General features: G+C 43.6%; 1 protein-coding gene across 5 annotated transcripts in view; it reads left to right on the forward strand.

Annotated features, from left to right (window-relative positions):
• Positions 1-23,711, forward strand: part of GPRIN3 (GPRIN family member 3) — a 205,533-nt gene that overhangs the window by 62,860 nt on the left and 118,962 nt on the right. For 2 of the 5 annotated variants that reach the window (XM_068232655.1, XM_068232674.1), the window contains one exon: positions 12,320-12,386. The exons of the other annotated variants lie outside the window; for them this stretch is intronic. The gene's annotated coding sequence lies outside the window, so the exon portion shown is untranslated. The remainder of the gene's footprint in view (positions 1-12,319; positions 12,387-23,711) is intronic. 5 annotated transcript variants of the gene reach the window in all.

Raw genomic sequence — 23,711 nt, forward strand, 5'->3', positions numbered from 1 at the left:
AGCAGCTATGGACCAAACTTGGGAAATGCCTTGCAAATGCTTGAGCAGTTAAGGTGTTGGATATGGGCATTCAGAGAGCAGTAAATACACTGCTTAGTGGCAGTCAGTGGAAAAAGAACCTTTCAACTTGACCCTGTAGTGTGATTAATAAACTATTTTGCTGATGATTAGGAGTAGGGATAATCAACGAGATTCATATACGATAATTCTGAGTTGATACAGGATTATTCAAAGTTGTGCACCTTAAAAATGAACCAAGTTCTTTTTTGGCTGGATTGGTCCATTTTCAAGCTGCATACAAAATTTGCATAATCCTGCATCAGTTCAAAATTATTTACATCCCATTGATTATCCCTAATCAGGAGGAATGCTGATGTAATATAAAACATGCCAATAAGTACATCTTATTTTTTTCTTACCGAATAAAACATAATGAAACCTTTGCAGCTAATGTATGGGAAGTATTGTCTGAGAAGACAGACACTGACATGCAGGGGGCTCAATTGCTGACAGATCACTGCTAATGACTTGGTAAATTTGATGCAGTCACATATAGCCTAGGGCTACGCAGGTGTTGGTTTAATCTCAGGATCACAAAAACTCTAAAATGAATGTCATTGCAGGAGATCTGTGAGTAATGGTGGAAAAGATAAATGTCAAACCTCTCAGAGGTTTTCTTAAACTATGCACAGACATTAGATAAATGTTGCCTGTTCCCACCTTCTGCATTTGTGTCAGGTTACCATTCTATTGTAGCTCTGCTGTCCTTAGGAGCCAATCCTCCTTGTGAAAACAACAAGGTTAGATTATCCCAGCAAAAATTGTGTTTCCCTACAGAGTAAGTTTCCTACTACTCTGATCTCCCTGTGTACATGCAACAGTGCTCAGAAATTTTGATGCATGGTGTATCAGAGAATTGGTAATGTTACTAATATTCCTGTATGACCTATCCTAACCTAACTCTCACATTCACCCTCCCCTGTCTACGCTTGTCACTACCCAACCCTCCCCTCAACATTAGCCACCACCTACACCTAACCCAATATGCCAACGCCTAACTAAACCAACCTAACATACCCCTCGCATTAAGGTCAATTGTTGACATGCTTGTGGTTACACAAACCACCCGCGTTCCTGATTCAAATGCATTTCGCCGACAGTGGATGCAGGGCTTCACAAACTTACCCACAAAATCATGACAAGTGGGCTCCTTGCCTAATTGTGCTGATTTTGAATATCCAAATCAGGGGCTAAGGATGACAGCATGTTTTAGAATATCACTATCCCTGTGAATTTACTTATTTTTTCATCTGCATATTTGGCAAAATTCTGGTAATCTGGCAGAATGGGATAGTATTTATGGTGGCCAAAAAAAAGATTGTAGTGAAAGGGCTGTGAATGGGGCTGAATAGCAGGAGTACATGAATTAAGGTGCCATACTGTGAGCACTGTATTAATTTGCTATACCCCCCTTCACCCACAACTTGGCATAGCACACTGCAGCAAAACGTGAGTGTGACCATAAGAGATTGTGAGCAAGGCCCAATATTCAGATTAACATAATAGTAAGCGAACCTGTTGCATGCTGTAGACCAGTGGTCCTCAAACTGAGGCCTTTTTACCGCCCCCCCAGCCCCCCCCCCCCCACACACACACACACAAAATGTAGTACTTATGGATGCGGTCAGTTACATCTTGAAATATTGGTGGTCCACATATAGAATAGCAGTGCTGGCACCACCCATCCACATGGAAGCCAGAAAGCAGTAATTTTGCTGGTTTCCAATCAAATTCCACATCAGGTGACACTGCTGTCCAATTGGACTTCAGGATGTCACCTGGGTATGCTTCACTGTCTGGCCCGCAAAGACATCATTTTATGTATACTCCGGCCCCCCAGCAGTCTGAAGTATGTTGACCCGGCCCTCGACCCAAAACATTTGGGGACCCCTGCTGTAGACACTATATTAATGTGCCACACTTCCTTTACTCATAAAATAACTGGGCCGTAAGTAAACATTACTGCTCGTCATGCTATATCATCATATCAAGACATATACTTGTGAAAGTTTCATTGTAGAAGAAAAACACTGAAAATATATAGTGACGTGCTAAACAAGCAAAACTAACAAATGTGGGGAGGTGAGTAGTTCAGAGGAGTCCCAAGACTTCTTACGGATACAGGAAAAATACAGAGAGAGACCAGGAGCCCCTTATGGTGTAGTATATTAACGTCAGGTCCTGGATAAATACAAAGGCATAGAGTACTCACAAAGGTGGGTTGCAAGACCAGCAACCACACTATAAAAGCAAGTGGGATAATCCCATCCCCACTTGGATTTTTTTGTCTTAAAATGTATGGGTCGCACGCCAGAAAAAAACGATTGTTTGGGGCACACAAAACAAACAATTGACAGCATCCTCTAATAGCTAGGGGGCTGTAAACAAGATCACTGGGAGGGAGAAGGTGCCCCAAAAATAACCATGTATGTAATAAATGTAAAATGGATTAACTTTAAGAAGAAGAGACAATGCCAATATTAGAAAGGATTTTTTAATAATTAGACACAAAAAAAACAATAATGCGTTTCCTGGAGCACAGTCCACTTCCTCAGATCAACTAAAGTAGTGCCTGAAAAGATGAACAATGTGGACACGCCTTAGCTATTTTACATTTATTACATCCTGGGTTATTTTTGGGGGAACTTTCTCCCTACCAGTAAGGTTGACAAATGCCATTGAAGTATCCACATTACTCATAAGAGGTGGCTATCATTACCAGCGATAGGCAGATGATGTTTAGGGTTTTTTTTTTTCATTTACTTAGTATATTTATAGCGGTGATATGTTCTGCACTGTTTTACAGAGGTATTGTCACTAACTTTTCCTCAGAGGGGCTTACAATCTGATCCCTACAACAGTCTTCAACGACAAGGGCCAGTTTTTGGGGGACTTCCCTGTATGATTTTGGAAGGAAACCAGAGTGCCTGGAGGAAACCCACACAAACACTGAAAGAACATACAAACTCCATACAAATAGTTTTCTGGCCTAGTTTAGAACCAGAGACCCAATGCAGCAATCTGAAACTGCTATCCAGTAGACCACCATGCCCCAACTAATATCAAAAATGACAAACTGATAATTTTATCTCTGAATTTGAGAACCATTCATTTCTTGTTAAACTGACAGTACATAGACATTGGAAGGTATTGTGGGCTGATCCTGCTCTTGACCGTACTTTCAGACAGCCCTCCAGATTTTTTTACTATAGAGGAAAGAGTATCGGTGACTTTATGGTAAGAGCTCATGTCAGAACTGGCCCATACTTTCAGACAGCATCCCCCCCCCCCCCCGGATTTTTTATGCCATAGAGGGAAGAGGATTGGTGACTATGTAGTAGGAGCAGATGTCAGAACCAAACAACACAGGAAGGGTCCGCAGAGATTTGGGGGGGGGGGGGAGCCCAAAAAGGGAACCTTCCCTTGCCTGCGTTTTGGGCATTGCAGTGGTGTCATCAGGGGTGATAATATCACCTCTCCACAGAAGGGTACCAAAATACCTGTGAAAGGTGTTTCTACATGCTACATAGCCAGGGTTGTGTATGCCATGTGGGTTGGTGTATGTGGGCAAAACATCGAGATGTGTTTAATTAAGGCTCTATTAGCACAAAAGTAGCATCAGGGGTAAGAAACCCACTAGTTCAGTGGTTGATAAGGCAGTCTGCAACCGAGAAACCTGAGTTCCAAGGCACTTTTTTCAACAAAAACATTAAGTGAGTCAGCTATGCTGATGTGTACTGTTCGAAGTTCTGTTCCTAGAGGTTAAGGATCCACATAAATTGTTACTCCAAAGTAAGGCACATTGGGTAGACAAGTTAGAGAGTGTACTTACTTGGGCTAAATGTTAAAGGATACCCAAGTTGCAATTAAGGATTGTACTTTTACTTACTTGAGGCTTCTTCCAACCCCTGTAGTCTAGTAGGCCCCTCACTGTCCTCCGAGTCCCCTTTGTTGATCTGCTGTGCGAAGTAAATGACTCCTCTAAGTTGCACACTATTGTGCATGGGCTGACTCGGTGGTGTGCCTCCATGTTAGCTCTCCCATGGCCAGGAGCATTCTGAACATTCATCATTCATTAAGACTAGTAACCATGACTACTGGTGCTGGGAGAAGCCCCACTTAAATAAAAGCACACTCCTTAATTTCGACTGGTATCCTCTTTTTTGTGAAAATGATCTGTTTGTGTCTAGGCCACGAGAGGGCAGTGTAGCTGCAACACTTAGCATATGTGTTAATAATGTATGTAAATGTTGAATACTAATTCAGTTTAAATCCACCCTGTTACGCAGAGTGTGTATTTATTGTGGTGTTAGTGGTATTATGGGTAGGCACTTGACAAAGGGCACACCACCCGACATGTGTTTATATATTTATTGCATACAGCTGTTAACAGGGGTGGTGTATCCCTATATTTGGCTGACTTCCAGCAGGAAGCTGATTGGACCTCGTCAGGTTTTATCTATAAAAAATATGCAGATAATTTCAATAGCAGGCAGATAGTGATCAGTAGATTCCAATGATAAGCAGTAGGATGTGGTGGTAGCCTGGTGGGCAGATACAAATACATTCTAGTGGCAGCCAAGTAGTGATATGTAACTTGTAGTGGCAGGCAGGTTGTGATTGGTAGTTTGTAGTAGTAGGCAGCTTGTGATTGGTTGACTTTAGTGTTAGAAAGGTAGCAATTGGTCGAGTTTAGTAGAGTTTAGTGGCAGGCCATGACAGGAAATATGTGATAAGTATTGGCAAGTAGTAGGTGACAAGTAGGCCAAAAATGATTAGCACTAGCAGATAATAGATGATGAGTTACCAGTTAGTGAAAAGTAAGGCAGACAATGGATGAAAACAAGTAAAAGATAGTAACAGTTACCGGGCAATGAGTAGTAGTACATAGCGAATGAGGTGAAGTGATTGCTACTGAACGTTAAGTATTGGCAGGTAGTGGGTGATGAGTAGTGGCAGGTAATAGATACTGTAAGTGACAGCGGATGATGTGTAGGGGCAGATTGTGGGTGATGAAAAGTGACCGCTAGTGGGTGACAAGTAGTGGCAGATAATGGATAGCAAATAGTGGCAGCTAGTGAGTGATGAAAAGTGACAATGGTGGATGACAAAAAGTGTCAACTAGCGTGCCACAAGTAGAGACAGATACTGGATGACAAACAAGAAGTGATAGCAGGTGATGAAAGTGACAGATGGCAGTTGAGGAGAAATGACAACTAGCTAGCTGGTGATGAATAGTGACAGATAGCAAGTAGTGTTGGGTGAAGTTCTTGTGCTGTTCGCTATGCAAACTGCTTTCGTTGCAGTTTGCCTATCCGTGAACCCACAAGCCAGTGTTCAGGAGCTTGTTGATGCGAATATGGGTTCACCTGTAGAACTGCAGTGCAACTGTACTGGTGGCCAGGCTAGCCATCACTTCTTTCCTCCTTTTCTCTAGCTTATCATCCTGGAGTTTTGCTGATGTCACTGCTCTAGAACAAATAGAGCTGTATGGGTGGGTTGGACAGGACTGCCTATCCAGCTCTGTATACCGGTGACTAGAGTGTACATGGCTAAATTATCAGCGTTAATGTGATTGCCCATCCAGTCCACCAATTTGGTTCCCCCTCTGCACTGATGTCAGCATGAATTCAGGTCCAGGACAGTGAGCCAGGAGAAGGTGAGAGAGATGACAACGGGGGATTGCAAAGTGGAATGTGTGAAATGTGAAGTTTGGCAGGCAAATGACAAATCTTGTATTAAGTGTTCATAGGTCCAGAAAACCACAAATCCTGATAGCAGCCAGCCACCTCTACTAGCAGGTTATGAAAAGTGACAGCTAGTAGGTGACAAAAAAGTGCTAGATGGCAGATGATAGGAAAAGACAGCTTGCTATTGATGAGTAGTGACAGATAGCTGTAGTGGGTGAATCAGTAGAAATTCCATCCTGATGAGTGGGATGGCCGTCTAGATCACAAAAAATATGGTGGGTTGCTTCCTTTTCTGCACCCTCCTCCTACCAGTGCTTCTGTCCTTCTCGCTTTCTGGTTAGGGGGTGTAGCCTCTGCAGCCAAGCGCTGCACTTTCCTTTCTTGAGTTGGGAAGGGTGGAAATACTGTTGAACTGTTTAAGCCTATAAGATCTTCCCCCACTTGGCCACGCTATAGATTGCAATGGAGTGTGTGTGTGTGTGTGGGGGGGGGGGGGGGGGGGCTGGGTCTGCTTGCTAATCTCCTGTGACTGTAAAAGGGTCATGCCGCTCCAGGCGCCGACCTGGAATGTCAGTGCCATGTCCTATGCATGGGCCTTTGCCAGAATTGTTAAGAAACTTAGAAGAGAACTTATAGCCAATAAAAAAAGTAAAGGTTTGGCATTTTCACACATTTTAATAAGTGTTTTTTTGTTACTTAAAACCCCTTTAATCTCCTTTAATGCACAGTGGCTCGCAGTGGAGATAAGATTGTTTCTTCCCACAGCAGTGACAAAAGATAAAAGACCCTTATTTCTCCTGTTAACAATGGAAAATTATAAGCAGAACATAACATTATTATTTTGAGGAAGAAAGCTCCAGTCAAAAGGTCATACATTTTTGTTTTTGAAGAAGTTAATATATTTTGCTTGCAAGAAACTTGAAATAAAATATTTTTTTTTTAACATTTTAAATCTCCTCTGAGTTTCCTTTGACATAGGGATGCCTAATGGCATGTTTGGATATTTTTGTAAAATATACCATGTAAAAAAAGTGTGCTACACTCTATAGATCCCCCCTCTCCAAAATGTACCTACATGATTTGCATTCTCCACCCTATTCAATTCTCCATTCCTCCATTTGTTTGTTTGATTGGCATGATTACATGATTTGCACTCACCTTGCAGCACAAGTTTCCCTGTTTCATTTCCTGGTCTCGTTGTGTTTGCTAGGAGATTGTATGTTCTTCATGTAGGGTTTGCTTTGGGCTTCCCAAATTTAAAGTGAACCAGAGACGAAACACCCTCATGTATTTACCATATATATCAGTGGGAACATTAGAGAAAACACCTACCCTGCTCTCTGTTCCATTCTTCACTACTCAGCCTGCTGGTTGTCAGCCCTGAAAAATCCCTGACTGAGCATTCAGTCTGGCTTTTCTCAGGAATCATTATAGCTGAGTCTGTCTTCTCTGATGTCTTTTAAAGCCCAAGCCTGCCCCCTTCTGGCTCTGCTATAATGACTCAGCTATAATGATTCCTGAGCAAAGCCAGACGGAATGCTCAGTTGGGAATTTTATCAGGGCTGATTAGAAGCAGGCTGAGCAGTGAAGAATGAAACAGAGAGCAGGGTAGGTCTTTTCTCTAATGTTCCCACTGATATATATGGTAAAATACATGAGGGTGCTTCGTCTCTGGTTCACTTTAAAAAGGATGTATTTATGGGTTAATTGTATTCCCCAAAGCACTAATAAATAGTTTGTTTTGTTTGGGATGCATATCACTGCTCAATAAAGTGTGATGAACATAGATATGAGCTTACAAACTCAAGTCTTTGTTCCTCCTGACAGAAACAGAGCCTTTAAAAATGTGGGCCGTGGCAGAGGGGGTTTACTCGCCCTTGTCACCTACTTTGGCTATTGCATTCCACGTCATGTTCCATCACTGTGATACTTCCACCTTCTGGCTGTGAAATAGGAAGTATTAGGGTGATGGAACGCAACATGGAGCCCCTTCCCCACATTCGGTGCTTTGAAAAAAACGTGTGTTTTTGTCCAAATCTTTCTGATGCAATTGTATTTTTTTACTCTGGAAAAAAACGTACTTCTTATTTGTCTATGTTTGCACATATTTTAAATTTTACAATTTTTCGCCATGGTGCCCCTTCAAGGTTTGCTTTAAGACGTTATGAGATATAATATGTGTATTTTAAAGCCATCATTTGAAATTCTTTACTTTGTGAATTGAAGTCACTGAAAAAAAAATTGACGGAAAGAGCTAACAATCTCAGTTAGAGGTATGACGCAAGGCATAAGGGACATGTTCTTATTTGTGCAAAAGACCAGTCATGACTGATTGTAAGAATTTTCTTTTAAGTCAGTTACTCAGCTAGACTGTGTGAAAAGCTGAAAATAAGGCACGACTGTGGTCTGTGTCTCTGCCCCCTCACAAAAGGCCATAACAATAGTGTCACTTTCTTCCTGCTGGATCCCCCAATTATCTGTTCACTCTGCCTAATGGAGAGTCTGTCAGGTTAGCCTGACACTATCATTTAGCTTCATAATGACCTCAGAAGATAAGGCTGAACTGGGAATTCTGCTCAGAAAATCTCTCCAGCGGACTCCCTACAGGGAGAGAGGAAGGCAACTTGTTAATAAACTCGTCAGCAATCATGCAAATCATTTCTAGGTGGGGTTACCATAAATATGTGACATATAGCTGGTGCACAAAAAAACAGACATTTAGCAGCCATGCGCAACATAACAGAACAGTATTTCATGACATGCTGAGCTTTTTATGGAAGCCTCTGGCAGATGGATTTTGTAGGTTAGGCTAAATAATTGCTGTGAAGCATCTGTACACATTAATGTATTAGCTGTCAATCAAGGGATGAGAAGAGTTTCTGATATGCTAATGCAGTGCTTCCTGACCCGTTCCTCAGATACCTCTATCGGGTCATATTTCTGCCATTCGGCACAGCACAACACGCCTGCTAATTAGCAAAACCGTTCAATTGAAAATGGAAGAAAAACATGGAAACATGACCAGATGGACCCTTTTCATCAATAAACAGATTTTTGTCTTGCACGCAGCATCACTTTTTGCACCTTACAGGGTCACAGCCCAGACACATCATGGAGCAGTAAAATTAAACAGATACAGTTGCTGATTGATCAAAGTGAGTGCAAAGAAATATGGAGAAAGCCAGTTTCCAGTGCTGACAGATGTGGTGCAAATACTGTACAATGCAATAGCAATGCATTCATTGCAGTATACAAAGCATGGCTGCATGCATTTCCACCATACAGCGGATCCATTGCCATAACAATGAGAAAGGCATGAAATCTGCCCAGCGATGGATGTGCTGGAGCTGTCCATTCACTCTAAACATGCCCTAAAAGTAGAGCAGTTGTCCAAAGCATCAAGCAACTTGAGTTTGTGTAGCAAGCAACAAAGAGTTTGATTGGTTGCTTTGGGTAACTGCTCAACTATTGCTTCAGCTTTCTTTGCACCTATCATCTCCACATTAATGTTTTTCTGTTTGTTTAAATGTTTCCACCATGTTATACAAAATAGTAAAAATAGTAAAAATAATCTTCAATAGTGACAAATAGTAATATTAAAACTCATTAAAAATCAACAGAATTGCCCCCCCCCCACCCCCTTCCAGAGCTGTAGAGTCAGTGGTACACAGTTTAACTAGATTTTTGCAGACAGTATATCTACCCCTTGCAGGACTTCACTTACAGTCCCGGGGGTGTAGATATACGTCTGTGGCTTCTAGTGTGTCATGTGCATGGATGCGGGTGCTTGCGACCTCCCCCTGCAGCAGAATAGTGGTCAGTGAATGGGAACGCAGATCAGAGTCCCGGTAGTGAATGATCAGCTGGTGTCAATGAGATGCCTTTGACCATTCAAAAAACGGAAGTAAACACAAAGATTTACACTACTTCCTGTGTACTGCTCAGTACACAGGATAGTGTGGGGACATCTAGTGGCCAAAAATACAATTATACATACATATGTTAAAGTGGACCTGAACTCTTACACAGGACAAAAGGAAAACATAGAGAAATGTACCCTGTATGTATTTAAAATGTTTAGCCTGTTTAATTCCCCCCTCCTTTGTGTCTAATCACAAGTGGTAATTTGATCTCTTGCCTGTGTCACATGACTGCCATGGCAGATATGGCAGATAAGCTCATTTGAAAGCACAGAATGTTAACAATATGTCTGCTTCCATGACTCAAGTAGAAACAGTTGCAGATTTATTTTAGGACTTGTATCAGCTGTAACCAAGAAATGTGTTTTTTATTGAAAGGTTATTATGCTGCGTTCAGGCCCGCTTTAAATTCAATAAAAAAAATAAATCCCCTTACTCCCCCTTTCGCTAGAGTTACCAAAATAAAACATTTGTTTAAAAAAATAAAAGTGATAGCATTAAAAAAAATCATAAATAGTTAAAGCAGTAGGATCAGCCATACTATACCAGGGAAAAAAACACATATATAAGTAGATAAATACTTGATCTACTTACATAACACATGTATTATACTGTCCACGTTTTGATTTCAGTGAATGTTATATAGTAAATTACGAGAATTCTGTTCCTGGTGGGGGCCATGTCTTTTGCCCACAGTTAAGGCTAACTCGTGATGTCATTTCTGCCCTTTACTTTTTTTCTTGTCTCCTCCAATCGCTGAGTCGCCTCAGCCTTGCTTGTAAACACAAGTGAGTAGGGGATTAGGTTTCAGATAAGCAGCTGGCAGGGAAATAAAGGAAAGAGGAGGAATACATTATAGATAAAAATAACCCCCAGCATGCAATTCTTTGGCACGACTACTAAAGGGCCAGTGCTCCTTAAAGGGAACCTTAACTGCCGTGGAAAAATAAATTCACTTACCTGGGGGCTTTCCCAAGCCTCCTGCAGCCGTCCTGTGCCCGCGCCGGTCCTTCGGTGCCCTCCGGTCTCCCTCCGCCGCTAAGTTTCGTTTTCGGACGACTGCCAGTCGTCCTCGGGCCTCTTCCGCATTCCTCGTCGTAAACTGCAGTAAAGCGCGTCCGCATGACGCCAAACGCGTCATGTGCATGACGGCAAATGCGTCATGCGGACGCGCTTTACTGCAGTTTACGACGAGGAATGCGGAAGTGGCCCGAGGACGACTGGCAGTCGTCCGAAAACGAAACTTAGCGGCGGAGGGAGACCGGAGGGCACCGAAGGACCGGCGCGGGCACAGGACGGCTGCAGGAGGCTTGGGAAAGCCCCCAGGTAAGTGAATTTATTTTTCCACGGCAGTTAAGGTTCCCTTTAAAGGGATACTGTAGGGGGGTCGGGGGAAAATGAGCTGAACTTACCCGGGGGTTCTAATGGTCCCCCGCAGACATCCTGTTTTGGTGCAGCCACTCCCCAATGCTCCGGCCCCGCCTCCGATTCACTTCTGGAATTTCTGACTTTAAAGTCAGAAAACCACTGCACCTGCGTTGCCGTGTCCTCGCTCCTGCTGATGTCACCAGGAGTGTACTGCGCAGACACAGACCATACTGGACCTGCGCTGTGCGCTCTTAATGACATCAGCGGGATCGAGGACACGGCAACGCAGGCGCAGTGGTTTTCTGACTTTAAAGTCAGAAATTCCAGAAGTGAACCGGAGGCGGAGCCGGAGCATCGGTGAGTGGCTGCGCGGGCACAGGATGTCTGCGGGGGACCATTAGAAGCCCCGGGTAAGTTCATCTCATTTTACCCCGACCCCCCCTACAGTATCCCTTTAAGTATGTGATAACTCCAAATCATAACAGCAGAAACAGTTTTGAAAGTTTTGAATGCAGGATTAGCATCTTTATCACTTAATACACTCAGACCAGTTGCTGTTGAAATTAGATTTTTATGGTGACGATACCGCTTTAAAGGGGCACTACAGCGAAAAATGTTAAAATTTAAAATATGTGCAAACATAGACAAATAAGAAGTATGTTTTTTCCAGAGTAAAATGAGCCATAAATTACTTTTCTCCTATGTTGCTGTCACTTAAGTAGGCAGTGGAAATCTGACAGAAGTGACATGTTTTGGACTAGTCCATCTCTTCATAGGGGATTCTCATCAAGGCTTTTATTCTTTATACAGATATTCCCTAAAAAGGATTTATACAAAGATGCTGGCCAGCTCTCCTGCTCCCTACACAGTTTTTTGGCAGTTGGACAGAGCAACTGCCATTCACTAAGTGCCCTGAAAATCCCCTATAAAGAGATGGACTAGTCCAAAACTTGTCACTTCTGTCAGATTTCTACAACCTACTGTAAATGACAGCAACATAGGAGAAAAGTAATTTACGGCTCATTTTACTCTGGAAAAATGTACTTCTTATTTGTATATGTTTGTAGATATTTTAAATTTTACAGTTTTTCACTGTAGTGCCCCTTTAAGTTTAGGGACTCAGCTTTTTTAATATGTATGTCTAATAGCTGGGACTAACTGGCAAAAAAGTGTGTGTTTTATATTAAGTAGCATTGCTTATTTTAAAACTATAGGAAGAATAATGTATTGCATTGGAGAATAATGTAATGTTTTTCTTGTTTTTCCATATAAAATGCATAGAAAATCAAGTAATTACTGAAAACAAGTATCGCACTCAAAAAGCCTAATTTGTGGCGAATAAAACAAGGTATAGATAATTTAGTTGTGATAAGTAGTAATAATGTTATTGGCGATTGAATAGGAGGAGCGCTGTAAGGTTAAAATTGCTCTGGTCCATAAGGAGAAAAACCCTTTAACCCACTAGTTAAAGGCCAGCTCCATCCCACTCCAGGTACATGTGTACAATAAGATTAAAGAGGAAAACATGTATACTTACTTCTTTATTCAGATTTAAAGAGTGATGGTCACAGGATCACTTTCCTCAGACATTTCCCTAGTCCCTGCTGCCAGAGCCACCCCCTTTTCCTTGCATTCCTTCACATGACACATGACCACCCTGCATACATTTGGTTATAGGCATTCACAGAGGTGTTATTACACTTTCAAGTTTATCTTGCAGGATTATTGGGAAGTAGTGGGGGGAGGCAACAGAGTACAAAACATTAAAACATTAACTGAACAGGAGACTTTAAAATAGAAGATGTTTTCACATTGAGTAGTTATTAACTAATAACCCTTTCCAATCCTTTATATGGATCATCCACGTCCACCCAGCTTTATTTTTTCTATGCACTGTGCTTGGGGTCCCTTAAAGAGACTCCGTAACAAAAATTGCATCCTGTTTTTTATCATCCATTCAAGTTCCAAAAGCTATTCTAATGTGTTCTGGCTAACTGCAGCATTTTATACTATCATTGTCTCTGTAATAAATCAATGTATCTTTCCCCCGTCAGACTTGTCGGCCTGTGTCTGGAAGGCTGCCAAGTTCTTCAGTGTTGTGGTTCTGCTATGAACTCACCCTTCCAGGCCCCTCTCTGCACACTGCCTGTGTGTTATTTAGATTAGAGCAGCTTCTCTCTTCTCTCTTATCTTTTACTAGCTGGATAAATCGTCCTCTGAGCTGGCTGGGCTTTCACATACTGAGGAATTACAAACAAGGGCAAAGCTGTTTGCAGGAAGAAAAGAGCAGCCTGAAACTTCAGTGCATGGGGGAAAGAAACACACAAATGATCTCTTGAGATTCAAAAGGAATGCTGTATACAGCCTGCTTGTGTATGGATGTATTTTTCTATGTGTGGACATACTGTACATCAACCTACTTCCTGTTTTGGTTGCCATTTTGTTTGTTTACAAACAAACTTTTTAAAACTGTTTTTAACCACTTTTAATGCGGCGAGGAGCGGCGAAATTGTGACAGAGGGTAATAGGAGATGTCCCCTAACGCACTGGTATGTTTACTTTTGAGCGATTTTAACAATACAGATTCTCTTTAATGTCATGCTGCTGTAAGCTGATGGGTTGTCTTTGAAGCCAGCATACGCACTGTAGCTCCACCCCGCAATGCAAGCAATATATCATTACACAATGCAGCCTGGGGATCAAAGTGTTGGACTTAAAGAGAGCCCAAGTTGGGCTCATATAATTAAAAAAATACTATGCTACCTGATCTGGGCTGATAGTCAGATCAGGTAGCCGCCATCCTCACTGCTCTTTAGCCCCATCTACACGATACTATTCTTTGTGCGATTTGATTACGATTCTATTTATGATCCGATTAAATCCGACATGTCCGATCTGGATTCGATTTGATTCAATTCGATTTGCCATTGTTTTGCAATGGCAAATCGAATTGAATCGAATCCCAATCGGACATGTCGGATTTAATCGGATCATAAATAGAATCGTAATAGAATTGCACAAAGAATCATATCGTGTAGATGGGGCTTAAGCCGCTCCGTTGGCCTGCAATAAATCACTTTTGCTTTCGTGCCTAATGGCAGCTCTGGAAAGCCTGCAATAATGCCCCCAGTTGGCATTTTGAGCAGGGAATCCCTCTCCTCTCACTATCCTCCGAGATAGCGACTAGAGAACCCCTCACCCTTTACTACCTCCGGGTCGCTATGACCCGTAGTAGTACGGCTGCGCTGGGCTGGCGGTGCACGTCCCTGATCTCGCTCCTGTTGCCAGGCACTTTCTGCACATGTGCGTGACGTCATGAGTGATGAGGCATGTCATGAGGCAGAGAACATGCCTCTGGGTCCCATCTGTTCACCCCCCCCCCCCCCCCCCCCCCGCCCGCCTCCTGGTTCTCTTTAAGGTGGCCACTAATGAGCCAATCTTTTTTCATCCAATTTTGCCAAATCTATGTAGTATAAGGGTAAATTGAATGAATATATTAAATGGATATTTTAGCAGTCCCTTATATTACATAGAATTGGTAAGATTGTATGTAAAAGATCACTTGTGGCCATCATTAGTCTAGCATGGCATCAGGCTATGCGGATTAATGTCCAATGGCAGCACAGGCAGGGGGAGTCCAAATGCACCTATCTAATTTCTCTGTTGCATGGCACAGCGTGATCCTGCCAGTGATCAAAGCGTCGGACTAAAGGAGCTGATGCCATGTCGGATTATATCTTACAAAGACATCTTCAGCTATAATGCTCCTTTTCGGACATAGCCCGTCATCAGGAGGTGCAGGGAAAAGTCGAAAAGGGTTAAATACAATGTAAAATTAGACAAAGAACAAGAGTAAATACATGAATTGAGAATAAGAAGGCCCTGTTATTTCTTTTCTGCTGTAGTTGTGGTATTATCTTGTCTTGAGCTGTCAGTGACTAGAGCCAGAAAGGGGGAAGCTCGTTAATTATATTGAAGGGTGGCTATTCCAATGGGAAGTCCTCCCTGTTTGGTCCCCTTTGATTTCTAACTGCAGACTTTATGCTGACCTGTTATTTAGCCACTTAAAGTCACTGAGGGATTTTAGCTGCAAGCTTTCATCCTTAACCGAGTTATTTGTTGTTGCTAAACTGGTTGCTAATAATAAAAGATGCTTTTAATCTGTATGACTGATTTTTCTTGGACTGTTGTGAATATTTATGGTATTGAAAACATAGCTTAGACATACGTAAATGCATCACATAATCACCATCTAGATCAGTGTTTCCCAACCCGTGTGTCGCGACACATGAATGTGTCGCGGCAGCTCCGGGTATGTGTCGCGGAAAATCAGAGAAGTACAGGCGGGCAGAGTAATGTTACAAAAAAATAAATAAATAAATTAAAAAAAAGTAGTGCTGATGTAGTTCCGTTTTAGCCCTCCTCTCCACCCATGTGACGCCGGCCCCTGTTCTTCACCCATGTGCCGGCCCCTCCTTTCCATTCATGTGATGTCGGCCCCTGCAATAGCTACAAGATCCAGAGTCCTACCTCGTGCTACAAGCGATCGGCTGCGTGCCTGCCTGCTGCAATGCCCACGCTTGAGAGGCACATCAGAGCCATCCCACAGCGGCCTGGCTGATCTTCCCTGTCTCCAGGGGACACCCAGGGGAGTGCTACATACCTATAATGCCGCCGAGGACCACGTGCCTGACAACCGGCCAGCTCACTGCAAGCAGGATGACATAGCAGAGCCATGTGAGCTGTGCTGAGCTGCCAGACAAACGCAGCCCGGAGTCACAGAGCGATCCAAAGGAGCCCACCATCATTGCAATGGGCAAAACTTCTGGCCCAACAATCAAGAATTACTGGCTCCTGCAAGGAGGTAAGTCGGTCTGGTATTGCTGGTACCCCCAAGCCCACTATATGGCCTCAAAGCCCAGGGCATATCCACTCCAGCTGCTCAGGCTCCTGGCCTGTACCACAGCTAGCAGCCACTGCACAGCAGCCAGCACATGGGAGGGTGAGGAGGGAGACAACTACACCATGCCAGCTTCAGTGCTGCGACCCCCATGCTCCCCCTCAACACCAGATCTGATCTGATCATTCCCATCTGTGAGTAGAGAGGGAGACAGATCACACCATGCCATCCTCAGTGCTTTGGCTCTCTTGCTCCCCCAGATGTTGTGTCTGACCTGATGGATGGGTCAACTTCTATTTGAGACATCATAAAATACCAGCTTAGAGGGTCAAATATTGGGGTCGACTTATATATGAAGTTGACTTATATTCGAGTATATAAAGTCGACTTATATTAGAGTATATACGGTATGTGATGTGTCGCGGACTTCCGAATGTGCTCTGTGATGTGTCACGACTTGAAAAAGGTTGGGAACCACTGATCTAGATATTTAGTCATTTCATTATACTCTCGGATGCATTTATGAAATAAATTTAAATCCACATCACTGGAATTGAAAAATAGCACTACATGCATCCCTCACACTCTGTAATGTAGATAAGTAGTACATGAACATATTTTTAACAATTAAAATTGGTAATCATATGACCCTAACCCCCAGGTTCCTTTTTTCATCTTTTGTAGTCTGATATTCTAGTAACTACTCCCTGCCAGTAGCCATGCTTCCCTTTTTCCATTACAAGTCAATAGAAGGTATAATGAGGGGCAGCTCAGCATTGCCAGCTCCCAGGATGCACCGCGGGAAGGTAAATGAAAGGCCATCCTATAGAGAAGAGTAAAAAAGGGGAGTGCATAGAAGTCCATGCGCAACTCTTCTTTGAGAGAAAAGAGCAGAGGGAAGTGAGCGAAACAGCACAGTTTATTTTCCTCCCAGGATGCACTGCAGGAGGCATAGGGTTCTTACCAATTGAAAGGAGGGAAAAAACTATCTTTCTAGCCAAAGAAGTTATATGAAACTGCAATGCTGGCAGGGCCTGCACTCCTTAATCTTACCAATTGGTAAAAAATACCAATAACCTTTGAGTTGAGCTTCTAGTAAGCCTAGAGAGATTGGAAATGTTCAGCTGTTCCTAATGTGGCTCAGTTTAGTTACACTCACCAATTCTTAAAAAGGTACCTGAACTGACATGTGACATGATGAGATAAATGTGTATGTAAAGTGCCATTCCCACATACAACTTGGCTTATTTCTTTTTCTCACTGAAAAGGGTTAAAGCTTCAAGTATGCAAATGACAATTTCTCTCTAGACCATACATGTCAAACTCTGGCCCGCGGACCAAATCTGGCCCTTGGAGCCCTCAGATTTAGCCCTCAAGGGGTTTCCCCACTTTGCATTATGTTTGACCCACTCTAGACCACTAGGGAAGCTATATTGGAGGTGAAGCCAGGAACACTAGGGAAGCCATATGGGGGAGATGGGCGAAATAACTAAACACTATAGAACTGTATATGGGAGGGTAGGGGCCTCTACACACCAGGGAACTGTATAGGAGAGGAAGGACCACTAGACACCAGAGAACTGTATAAGGGAGGGAGGGGTCCACTAAACACCAGGGGACTGTTTTGGAGGAGGTAAAGACGGGCCATTAGACCCCTGGAAACTTTATAAGGGAGGAGGGTGGCCAGTAGACATTAAGGTTGGCCCGCGACTAGGTCCCAGCGTACAATTTCAGCCCACGTTGTATTTGAGTTTGACACCCCTGCTCTAGACCTAGTTGAACTACAGTGAAACCCTCACTGATAACTAATTACATCCATTAATCTTTTTGTCAGAAAACAGCTCCTGAGTGCAGAGTATAGATAAAAAGGTCAATAGCTCATAAATTGTAACTCTCAGGCATTAAAGAGACTCTGAAGCGAGTCTAAATTAACTTTTTTAACATACAGTCATGTTAACAACTATAACACCTGCTAAACTGCCGCTATCCCGCGGCAAAACGAGGGGTTTATACCCCCCAAATCCCTCCTGCAAAATCCACAACTTTCTCTGTCGTGGATTTTGCTGCTCATGGAGGCAGAGCTATGACTGAGCTGTAGCTCTGCCTCCGTGCGGCGATTGACACGCATGGAGGCAGAGCTACAGCTCCGCCTCTCCCCCACTCCTCTCTGTGAAGGAAGATTGAGAGGGGCGGGGAGAGGCGGCGATCAGCCGGGATTGACGCGCTGAGAGGCAGAGCTACAGCCATTAGCTCTGCCTCAAGCAGGAAGCGCTCCCCGGAGTTAGGAGAGGGTATTTGGGGGTATAAACCCCTTGTTTTGCCGCAGGATAGCAGCGTTTTAGCAGGGGTTATAGTTGTTAACATGACTGTATGTTAAAAAAAGTTAATTTAGACTCGCTTCAGAGTCTTTTTAAAAGTCTGTGTCATTTAGCTGAGTCCATAAAGCATTGAACCTTCTTTTTTTAACTTTTAAACCGAAAATAACATTATGGGATTCTAAAATAGTAAGAGAATAGATACAAATGTTTATCTCATCAGCTTTTCAGTTCAGGTTTGCTTTAACTATTTAATTCATATCTATACATATGAGCATTACGAGCATTACTTTTAATAGTGGTAGGAAATTGGCTTAATTTCTTCTTTGCATTACTAGAAGCTGAGATTAGCTTTAATGTTTGCGTGCTCATAGTTGTGTATCTATGGAAGCTTGGAAGTGGACTTTGAACCTGAGCAAGTACTGGCTTTCACATATTAATCACATGGCTTATTAAAACAAACATGTTTGCTTTCTCCTTCCTGTGGTTCAGCACTTACAGAACTAAAACAAATCAAGATGAAAGTAAAAATTCTATATTATTTCTGCACTAATTTTATTTTTATAGTGACTTGCACTTCATAAAGTAGCAGTATTTTACTCCATGGTTTATGTTTAATAATAAGTGCAAATCATGGGCGTAGGGCCTGAGGTCGCAGCAGTCGCACGTGCGACTGGGCCCGGCTCCTGAAGCCTTGATGGGGGGGCCCGGGTGGTCGGTTCCCCCCCTCCTGTGCGTGTGTGCTGAGGTGACAGCTAGCAGTGCAGGCACAGGCAGCCACTTTTTTTAACTTACTGTTGGCCACACTGTTGTTTCTCCGTCCGCTCTAGCCCGGCCCCTCTTAATGGTAATAATAAAGACGTCAGACATGTCAGGCGTGCACACGCTGACCTGACGTCTCTCTGCAATGCGTAGCTCGGCGGGAAACAGCTGAGAGGGAGAGGAGCTGACAGGAGATCCTGTCCTGACAAGACCAGGAGACTGGAGATGTGTGCAGCAGTCAGCTGCAGGTCCAGCGCTCTTATCTCCCCCTTCATAGGATTGATTGATCTCTGGACACTTCTTCCTCCCTGAGACAAATAACGGAGGCTGCTGGTGATGGATGAGAGCAAGGTCAGGCTGTGACTTCCAGGATTCTGGACAGGACAGGAGACTGAGGGGAGGTGAGATTCAGCCTGTGTGGGTGATGGGAAGGGGAGAGCTGGCCTCGCATAAGTTTATGTGTAGCCTGGGAGGGGGAGATCATAGATGGACATCTCTGTGTGCAGAGGGATTTAGTTGTGGGGGACAGGTGAGAGATCTAGGATCTGGCTGTGGGGATGAGAGAAACTTTACTTGTAGTGGTAAAGGTGGGTGCTAGTAAGGATGAGAATTGGCTGTAGCTAGATGTAGTTGGAGGGAGATGTCACTGACACTGAATTGTGTAATCCGCTGGCATTTGTTTATGAGTATTGGAAAAATTAGCAGTTTATCTTTTAAGAAGTTTTTTTTTACCTATGGAGAGTTTTATTTATTGTTCTTCAGTGAATTTGGGAGCACTTTTAACGTTTTGAGCATATATTGTCTCTTAAAGAAAACCTGTAATGACTTAAAAAAAAAAAAGTTTCACTAACCTGGGGCTTCTGTCAGCTCTCAGCAGCTGCCCTGTGCCCGCGCTGTCATGGAACGATCCTGCGGTCCCCCGCCACAATTTAACTTTTGCCGACTTGCAAGTTGACATTACCTGCACAGCCCTGGCCAGGTGCATCCTCGTTTGCGCTCCTGTCACGGGAGCATCCTGTGAAAACCTTGTACTGCAGCTGCACAGAACGTTCCCGAGTCCCGGTGACAGGAGCGTGAACAAGGACGCGCACGGCCAAGGTCCCACAGTGGTCAGCGACAGGCTCAGTCGAAACTGAGCAGCAGCGGGGAACTGGAGGATCGTATGGTAACGGCGTGGGCACAGGAGGTCTGCAGGGGCTGAAAGAAGCCCCATGGAAGTGAAACTTTTCTTTCTTTTTTTTTTATTGAAAAGCAATTACCGGTTTCCTTTAAAATGTACCAGAAACAAGCAATTAAAAAATTTATACATACATAGGACTTCCTCCAGCCCCATGGGCACGGATCACTCCCACGCCGCCGTCCTCAGTCTTCTTCAGCTATGGTTTGGGGTCCTGTTAGTTCAGCCAGACTACGCAATAGGAAGTGCGCTCTTTATGCATCTCTTTAGCACTGCAGGAATCAGCTGAACAGGAGAAGACTGAGGATGGCGTTGTGGGAACGATCTGTGCCCATGGGGCTGGAGGAAGGCCCAGGGAAGGCCCAATTACTTGTCTCTGGTTTCCTTACAGTTGCATTGGACCTGTACTTTGAGTTTCTTGGGCTGCTAGAGTTATAATGTATTTATATAGCTCTGACCTCTTTTGCAGCTCGTTAAAGAGTACATAGTCATGTCATTGACTGTCCTCAGAGGGGCTCACGATCTAATCTTATCATAGTCTAATGTCGGACCATATTATGTATTTATATAGCACTGACATCTTCTGCAGCACTTTACAGAGTACATAGTCATGTCACTGACTGTCCTCAGAGGAGCCCACAATCTAATCCAACCATAATTATTGTCTAATGCCCAACCATATTATTATTATGTATTTATATAGCACTGACATCTTCTGCAGCACTTTACAGAGTACATAGTCATGTCACTGACTGTCCTCAGAGGAGCCCACAATCTAATCCAACCATAATTATTGTCTAATGCCCAACCATATTATTATTATGTGTTTATATAGCACTGACATCTTCTGCAGCACTTTACAGAGTACATAGTCATGTCACTGATGCTCACATTCTAATTCTTACCATAGCCCTAGTCTAATGTCCCAACATTGCTAAGTTCATGTAAATTTGGCTCCACCCACACCCCCACACCCACATAGTGGTCCATGGCCATGCCCACCTTTTGCGTGCCGCAAGTTTCACTTGTCTTTTATTGCCCCCCCCCCCCCCGGAAAAAATTTTGTGGACACCCATGGCAGTCACGTCACTCACTGTCTCCAGACTCCTCCTCCCTAATCTCCTTTGTTGCTTTTTGCAAACGGCAGCAGCTGCTTCAGTGTGATTGTGATTATCAGTCACAATCACACTCCTCTCCAGGTCTCCTCCACAGCTGCCTTAGTGAGTCTCATCATGATGTCAGTCACACACTCCTGTCCTCCTGCACCGCCCCCCTCTAGGCTCCAGTTGGCCCTTCACTGATCTCTGGCTGGCCTGGCTCCTCCCATCGTCCTCGAGTGAGCTGCGGAAACATCCAGAGTAAGTGTATGGAAGACGTGCTTGCCGCCCACCACGTTGCCTGCAATTCCTTAGAGTTCAAAGGCTGGCTGATGGGGTAAAGTATTTGCTTCTTCTTTGCTTCGAGGTGGGGGGAGGGAAGTGGGTGACAGTGTGTGTAACTGTGTACAGTGTGAGTATGTATCAGAGCGTGTGTGTGTGTGTGTGTGCGTGCCAGTATGTGTATCTGCATGGAAGAGTGTATCCAAAGTGTGTGTGTATGTTTGCCAGAGTGTGTATCCGCAATGTGTGTGTGTTTGTGTGTATGTTTGCCAGAGTGAATCTGTGTGCCAGAGTGTGTATCCATAGTGTGTGTACTTGTCTGCCAGAGTGTGTGTGTGCATGTGCATCAGTGTGTGTGGTTTTTTTTTTTTAAAGGCATGCTTTCTGGGGAAGGGGGGGATGTTGTTGGGGGAGAGGGTATTGCCCAGCCCAGGGGCTCCTTGGAAGAGGCGCCCTTAGGGAGCAGGGGGGTAGGCCATAAGAGGAACACTTTATGGGGGTAGGGGGTGGCCTGGGGGTGTGGCCTATGCTCAGGGGCAGGGTTTAGAGGTGGGGGGCCCAGTTCTAAAGTCCGCATCGGGGCCCAGAGGTTTGTAGCTACGCCACTGGTGCAAATTAAATGCTCGATGCAAGCAACTGCAAATCAATAAAGAACACAGAAGCAATAGAAAGCCCTGCCTTACTGAGCTTACAGTAAAGTATATACAGTACATAGTATACACCCATAAACTACTGAGCATTGGTTCTTCTCAGCACCAGTGTACAAATAGGATAATCAAAGAGTATAATAATGAACTAGATGTGTTGTAATGATTGCATTAATCACTGGGCTCAAAAAAATAAACATAAATGAAAATGTAAAAAAATAATAAAATAACCTGAAGGGAGAAAACAAATGTGTTTCTCCTTTTAAGCCCTGCCCCCTTTTCTCCTTTTATTAAAGCTACTTCCCTGCCCCTGTGTAAAAAGGATTCCTATATAGCTGGAGGCAAGTTATTTATGGGGATTTTGAACTTATATGTTTGTGGTGTGGTGCACAAACATAGTTTGGGTATGGCACAAGCAAAAGTCTATGGATTTTATGCTGCACTGTATGAGTTGCATTGCCATGCAAATGTGCAATGCGACTTTCCATTATCATTGCGCTGCAATCCTATTTTTCTGGATACGCAACAGATATAGGGCTTGATTCACTAAAGTTGGCCATACACTTATAGATTTGCAGCAGATTTGACCATCAGATAGATTTCTGTCACATGCCTGTCAGGTTGAATCTGACAGAAATGTATCTGATATGTGCCACACAGTAGGAATCGAATTTCATTCGATTTCAGATTGAAATTTGATCGAAATGCAGTGTTGCACTCGATGTAATGCAACTCTATGAGCCATCGATCGGCTGCCAGCAGCCGATTGACCCAGATTTTCCGTCCGGACTGACCGATCAAATCGATCAAAGTCGGCCGATCGATCATGCTTTCTGCTGCATCGAATTCTAGCCGATTCGATCAAATCAGTCGAATCGGCCGCCGATCGATGGCTAAAATCGACCAGTGTATAGCCTGCTTAAGACAAATAGCATGCCTTATTAGCGTTAAGGGGCCTTATCACAGTTAAGGGGCATTATCAGAGTAGCATAGCGAGTGCTACGAACATATGCCTGCTAATTGGTAATGACGAGAACTCCACTCGTCCTACCCTGAGTCCCCTCCAGAGACGAAGAGTAGTGAGGCTCCTTAATTCTGATAAAGCTCCTTAACTCTGATAAGACTTCTTAACTCTAAGAAGGCACGCTGTTTGTCATAGTGAATCAAGCCCATAGAGTGAAAGTAGCCTCATACTCTGGCATTTCAGTTGGAAATTGCTGTTTGTGAAAGGTATCACAAGCCGGGTCAGTTGTGCATAGCCAACTATACCTGCGGATCTGCAAGTTCTGCAGAATAATGTTGCCCCTTTGCTATGCAGTATATGAAGGAGTGCAATCTTACTCTCTCAGAGGTAGCTGGAGGAGGTTACAATCTCAAGCAGCCTTCCCAGCCTGGCTGTCAGGCTACCTTGGAGTGAGGGAACAGAAGGGATGGCGCTCCAATCATGAAATAGGTACTGTTTATTCACAACGCAATACATCATCCATCCCTTC

This window comes from Hyperolius riggenbachi, chromosome 1 (assembly GCF_040937935.1).
Source record: "Hyperolius riggenbachi isolate aHypRig1 chromosome 1, aHypRig1.pri, whole genome shotgun sequence".
NCBI lineage: Eukaryota > Metazoa > Chordata > Amphibia > Anura > Hyperoliidae > Hyperolius > Hyperolius riggenbachi.